Source organism: Osmerus eperlanus, chromosome 2 (genome assembly GCF_963692335.1).
Source record: "Osmerus eperlanus chromosome 2, fOsmEpe2.1, whole genome shotgun sequence".
In the NCBI taxonomy this organism is placed as follows: domain Eukaryota; kingdom Metazoa; phylum Chordata; class Actinopteri; order Osmeriformes; family Osmeridae; genus Osmerus; species Osmerus eperlanus.
The window spans coordinates 6732532-6739514 of NC_085019.1; the positions used below are offsets into that span (position 1 = coordinate 6732532).

Here is a 6983-nt window from a genome sequence, read left to right on the forward strand (position 1 = left end):
GGGTTTTTGGGGGGAGGGTAGAATGGGTTTTTGGGGGGAGGGTAGACACTAAGAGTAGGGGAGAGTTGTTTTTTCACTGGGGCTGTTGTCCTGATCCCATGTTGAGAGTGACTCACTGTGTCTGACAACAGCCCCCAGGTGAAAAACAGCAATAAAATGGATTGTGCTTCTGTCAGGATGAGACCGTGTGGCTTCTTCGTCGTGTCCTTTAACGTACTTTTCAATTCTGACAAAGAACAGCTTTCTCCCAGTCTGTCAAAGTATGAGAAACCCTTTGACCCTAACCCGGTACAACTATGCTAACCATATTTACAAAGTATGTAACGACAGGCACTCGTAGAAAAAAGAATTAAGCCACGGACCTATTGTCTATTGTCAAACCACCTCGGCTGAGTAGAGACGACAAATACACGCCTTATTGATTCAATAATGTTCAGACAAGGGTTGCTTGTGGTTGTGAACGGGGACTAGTTCATAATTAATTCTCGACACGGCTTTCCCTTCCTGCTCGGAGAATCAGTCCGTATAATGGCTAAGCCGCCTCTCTGTTCTCATTGTTTGTCCCTAGTTTTATTAAGCCTGTTATCTGGTCTAGATAAACTGTAAACGTCAGTCACACAAGCATGTCCAATATCTCAGTGGTATGCACAGGCAGATAGCAAGGTTCTGATAGCATCCAGGGCCCTCAGCTTGTCAACATCCCTCTCCTGGCGTTCTGCCAGCCTGTCATTTAAGCCACAGGCTCCACACTGGTACCATCATTTTTCACATTCTTCTTCATACGCAGGAAACATGTCATACAAGTGCCAGTCCTGTCTAAAGACAGACACGACGTTTGTGTTCATCCGCACACCTTGTACAGCTCGGGTCGTTGGTGATAATGTCATGTTACGTTTCGTTTTGATGTCGCTGACAGAGAAGGAGAAGAATCCGCACTCTTGCACTGTTGACCCCTTTATTACCATCAGTCAGCAGAGTTCTTGGGGTGTTTTGTTTTCAATCACAGTTACTCGCTTCAAGATATGTAGAGGGGAAGTGACACATTTGTGGGAATGCCCCAGTTACGTCTCCCTCAGAATTCTTCGAAATCCGTGCAGTCCTGAGAACACAAAGCTCGGACTTGTTCCAACCGCAATGTGACCATAATGAGATCTGTGCCTGTGCGTGGGTTCTGTTTGTACGTGTGCATGTGTGTGTATGTGCTCGCGCCTGTGTACAGAGTGTGCCTAAACGTGTGTACATGAGAGGCGGGGTGTGTGGGGAGCTGGAGGTTACAGCGGCTCTACAGCGACTAGCGGACGTCCATGCTGTATTAGGTCCTAATGCCTTCAAGCTGTCCCCACCACCCTACCGCCAGCCCGCTCCCAGAGGCCCACATAAATCTGAAGATCTGCAGCTCCAAATCTCCCAGGAGGAATTTAGGTCAGGCTGCTTTCTGACGGGCCACTCACCCTAGCAGGTGGGGGACTTATTGTCTTAGGAAAGCAGCGCAATGAAAGTGAATTCAACTGTGCTCTGCCTTCAGATTTAAGAGGGATAAGAACAAGCTTAGGACCAGAAACCCAGGTGGTGCATAGGCTCGCGGAATGACAGGGTTGAGACGCCGACCATGACGCTAACACGTTTCCCCAAGAGGAAGGTTCAGGAAGTTGTGATCCAAAGCAAAGCAGTAAAAGCCGCTCATGTTTGCAGTTATCTGGGTGTTGTGCTGAAAGTGGTAGTGCATGTGGGAGGCACCCCCCCCCCCCCCCCCCCCACAGTAGGCAGGGAGACTTCCGTTCTCCAGATTAGCCACAGTGATCTGATTCTCGCGGCTTCCTGCGGAGACGATTCTCTGGCCTGCGTCTCTGCCTCTCCACAGGACTGGGGATCACAGTTTCCTTGTTCGTTCCTCATTCTGCGATGTGCTGGATCCGTCTAGGAGCCTGGCCCCAAAGAACGTCAGCCATTGCAATCCATGATGCTGTGTGACAGCCATAACAGGGTCTCTCTCTGTGTGTGTGTATATGTGTGCCTTGAGAGAGTGTGTCTTTAGAGAGAGAGCGAGAGAGAGCGATAGTGTGTGCATTCGCGTGTGTGTCATTGTGTGAAATCCTGGGCGCTCAGGAGGATGAGATCCTTGTTTCTGCCAGTGTTTTTCACAACCTTCATGAGCAGCTTGAAGGCTCAGAGCTGTACTGTACGACATTCAATTCAAATGTTTAAATATCCAAAACAATGGACAACCCAATCTCTGTTTTTCCCCAAATGCAGTTTCACAAAGGCCATGCCAGTCTCTGTATCCTATTCTTTTGTTTGAGTTTTCCTGGGAAAAGAGAAACAGATTTTTATGAGGCGTAAACATTGCAGGGGTACGTGTCTGTGTTCGATCAGAGTTACAAGAGTTACTGTATCTTGGTAACCTTTGCCAGACCCTCTGTAGGATATGGGATGTTGTGTTAGATTTATTTGAAATGGGCTTGGAACACACATGGGATCCTAGATGTGAAAATCTTTACTTGCGAAAGGTCTGACTATTATTGATGGTTTACACATTTATACACTCACGGTCGTATATAGTCATACTTGTCATGCATACATACACACAAACACAAATAAACACACTTTTCCTTCGTGGACACACAAACAAAGCCCTCACCAGGCTAAGCTCTTTCAGTTGAACTGACACTAACTAGCTCATGTGTTTACACAGTAAGAGAGAGGAGAGACAAGAGAGAGGAGAGACAAGAGGGAGAGAAAAACAGGACCAGAGAACAGTTGCTCTATTGTGTCCATCCACATTTTGCAAGTTTTATATAAGAGCATGGTTTGCTGAAATAATCAACCAACAAACTATTTACATCTTAACCCTTGTGCTGCCTTCAGGTCACATGACCCAAAGGTTCATAACGAACCACCGTTGTGTTTACCCAATTTTACCCAATACAAAAACAAATAAAAATAATTTTCTTTTAACCATTGCAATGTGGGGGGTCTGAGACAGCCCAACAGTTAAAAGAAAATGCTTCACTTTGTTTTTGTAGGAGGTAAATTTGTCGCAATACGACGGTGGGTCACAATGACTGATGGGTCAGAATGACCCGAAGATAACACAAGGGTTAACAGAGCACCAGAGCTTGGTATAAACCACAATCCTCCTATCTTCAATGGAAGTTCTGCAGTGACTGTTCTGTTTGTCAGAGTTTTGATACAGAGGGCTCTTTAACATCTTATGGCACCCTCTGAATGAATCTCATTCTCCCTGAAACTGGAGCTAGTCGTCGGAAACCCTGAGTTCCGATGGTGGCGTCCACTCTGAAGGTGATACCCTGCTAGCCCAGAGATTCACACACTGGTGACAGGGCTCAGACTGGACCGTGACAGGTCGGCAGGAGAGGAAGGGGTCATGAGAAAGGTAAGGGTCAGTGTTTATGTCACCTAGGGCTGCTTCAGCAGTTTCACAAGCAGCACACTCACAACCACACACAGACACATACACCACACACACCATAGCTGCTTAGGGGTTATTGTGGTTCATTGACTTTGATGTCTCTGTGTGGGGTTGTTAGAACCTCTCATCTCCTGTTTAACATGTTCTAGAACACTTCTGGCTCTTTACGACCGGCACAGATGCTACAGGTGGTTAGCCACCTGTCTCATTCAGTCACTTCTGACAGAGACAGAGAACAACCACAAAAACGGTGGCGTGAGGTGGACTTTCAGCACAGTACACAGCAATCCAGAGAGGTGTTGCACAATGATTCCTTTTGTTGTGTATAGATTTAATTGGAATGTGACTGGTTGTGAGATCATCTTTTTCCTGTTGACAGTTGAAATGATTGCTTGTTAGACAAGTCTCCCAAGAGCATGAGCTGTCCTTCGCTGACTGCCTGATATGTTGACGTAATTGTCACGATCATTAGGTTTAATTACACTTTTCTGCGTCTCCCTTGTCTGTTTGAGCCCTGAAATAAGGGCGTTCTGCACAGCATGCTGCACTGCTTCACTAGCGTTGACTTGAAATGCTTTTAGTTAGTTAATTAGATGCTAACCTCAGTAAAGGACATCAAATAGGACGATATGAACCTTTTGTGTAAATTCTATACTACATCACCGCCCCAAACCCCCCATTACACACACACACATCAAAACTGAAACTTTCATTCACTTACTAAAACAACAAGATTGAAGAAGAGGATGTGAAAGACCCACCCAGCAGTATTATTAGGGAAAACATTCTTTATAGCTTTGGTGGGCTTTTCTCTGTTTCTGAAAGGGAGCAAGCTGGCTGGCCTTGGGTATAAAATGGCCACGTTACAATATCATTTCGTTTTTTGGCTCATTGAAGGAGTATCGCCTTTCTGATGAGGATTGTGTAAAAGTACACGACACAGCTTAGTGACGCTTACTGCCAAGGCCTTGCAAAACACTCTCTGTCTCTCTTGTCTTGTTCCACAGAAAAACAACATGGACGTGCCAAGACCTGTACTATAACGCTTCTCTGGATTAAAGAGTGACAAACAAATAACCTGTTGGGTCGGTATCTTACTGGATCCATCCTGAGGTAATGATGGGCCCAGAGCCAAGAGAGCCTGGAGGGAAACTGTCAGCCATTTTGAGTTTAGAAAAGAAATACGGAAGAAAATGGCCTCCCAGTTTGGCTTGAAGGTCTAATCAACGTTCTCAATCTTCCACGCTGACATATCTCTTCAAGAAAGGGTAATTTGCAGAAACCCAGTTACCGTGCTGACAGTGAATGGAAGACGCTGGAAACACAGTGAGCCAACAGATGAAGGGAGAGGGACAGAGAGTGGAGGCCGAAAACCGAGCCCTGCCCTGGATGAAATCACTTACTGAGACGTTGAGCAACACTGGCCCTGATGAACTGAAACCGCTTGGATAAAAACATCAGAAGTACATTGTACAACTCTGAATCGTCTGACTGGGAGTCTCTCCTGACTCTCGGTTGAGAGCAGACTATCTGCTCGGATCTTGGCCGGAGATGAAAGTGCTGGAACATGGAGGGGCCGAGGCCTCAGCTGAGGGCTCATGAAGGCTGTGCTCTGTGATCTTATTATTTAGCTCTGTGTGACCCGGCCCTCCGTTCCATTCCACGTCTCTCTGGCCCGGGCTTAGCACATGGCTAAGCTGCTGACTTCCAGACACACACACGCACACACACACACACGCACACCTCAGGCAAAACAGGGCCGTATCTGGGAGTTGTCTGGCCGGTTCTCGTTTTTCTTTTCTTTCTTTTGTACCCTGACACACAAGTGCATGCGCGTACGCCTTGACCCTGGGTCCTGCCCTTCTGAAGTCTGACACACTTAGAGGCACGCTCCACACCCTCCGAGGGCTGTATGCTGTCGCACAGACACACACACACACAGACACACGCACAGACACACGCAGTCATGCATTGCTGACTCACATGTAGTTGCATGCGGAAACTGCTATAGTGGGACACTGGTACAGATACTCTCACAGTGGAAGTGAGACACCACATGATACCCTAATTGTTTATGTTGCAGATTCCACACAATACAATTCCAAAGTGTGAAGTTTCACTAGCCTACATTTACAGGCACACGCAACCTTTAAAACCAGCAGGATGGGTTGTGCGCGATCTTCACCCTATCTGATAACCAAACTTCTTTTGTGCAGCCGAGTTAATGTTTCTCAAAGACACACTTAGAACACAAGCCTCACTCCTGTGTCCTTTGTCCCTTGCTGCAAGTCGTTCTGCTGAAGGTGCCCTCGTAAAATATGGATTCAAGATTTACTCACGTTGGCTGATACCGCTACTGTAATCAGAGAAGGGAATCATGATACGGCATGTGTGTGTGCATGAAGGCGTACCACAAGGTACAATCTGAGGCAGGCTTCAAGGCCAAAAAACATAGAAGAGGCAGACCTATGATCGTGAAATGTGTGTGCCTATGTATAAAGAAGGTGTCAATTGAACTTCTTTGAGAAATGTACATGTTAATGTGTATTATGGAAACTAAAACAGAAACTATACAGTGCAATACACAATGGTTTCATACATGTGTATGTGTATGTGTGCAGCATTATGTAACGTTTGTCTCATGTCTAACGTCACATGTAGGACCTCAAGCAAAGCTGAGTAGCTTTGTGCCCCGTCTGTTTTTCAACCGTAGGATCAAGATCCCAGGACATGTCTGCAAACAAAGCCAGCGATTCAGCCTGTAGCTGGCTCCTGCTCTGCCTCTGAGTCCCATCAGCCCCTCCTTCTAGCTCCCCTCCCTCTACTCCTCTCCTCACTCCCCTCTCCTCCTCCCCTCTCCTGTTCTATCCTCTCTTTCCTCTCCTCACTCCCCTCTCCTCCTCCCCTCTCCTGTTCTATCCTCTCTTTCCTCTCCTCACTCCCCTCTCTTCCTCCCCTCTCCTGTTCTCTCCTCTCCTCCCTCTCCTCACTCCCCTCTCCTCCTCCCTTCTCCTGTTCTCTCCTCTCCTCCCTCTTCACACTCTCCTCTCCACTCCTCTCCCATTCTCACTCCCCTTTCCTCCCCTCTCCTGTTCTCTCCTCTCCTCCCTCTTCTCACTCTCCTCTCCTCTCCACTCCTCTCCCATTCTCACTCCCCTCTCCTCCCCTCTCCTGTTCTCTCCTCCCTGTCCTCTCCTCTCCCTAAGCCACACCCACCATCCTGGTTAGACAGGTCAGCTAACAAAGGGCCCTTTATGCACGCTGAGGTAATGCCATAATTGTGACAATTTTCTCTTTCAGGTGAACGAGTGACTCCCAAAGATACTTTCTCATGTTTTTGTGTGTTTGAGTGATGTTAGATTAAGTCGGGAGAGAAAACAGGAGAGGCCAGCGCACCTGAGGCCTGGGCTGAGGCCTGAACAAGCAGTCAGCAGTGCGGGAGCGTGTGTGTGTCTTGGCGGAGACCAGGCCCAGACCACATGTCCCGCCGAGGAGGAGGAGTGACGGCTCTCATAACATGCCGACACTTCCTGCAGGTGAACCAACCACGTGC

General features: G+C 47.5%; 1 long non-coding RNA gene across 1 annotated transcript; it reads left to right on the forward strand.

Moving 5' to 3' along the window:
* Window positions 1–2724: 2724 nt before the first annotated feature.
* On the forward strand, window positions 2725–6078 carry LOC134037619 (uncharacterized). Its single transcript, XR_009932550.1, has 3 exons — window positions 2725–2852; window positions 3108–3394; window positions 4438–6078. It is a non-coding gene; the product is annotated as an uncharacterized LOC134037619 (long non-coding RNA).
* The last annotated feature ends 905 nt before the right edge of the window (window positions 6079–6983 follow it).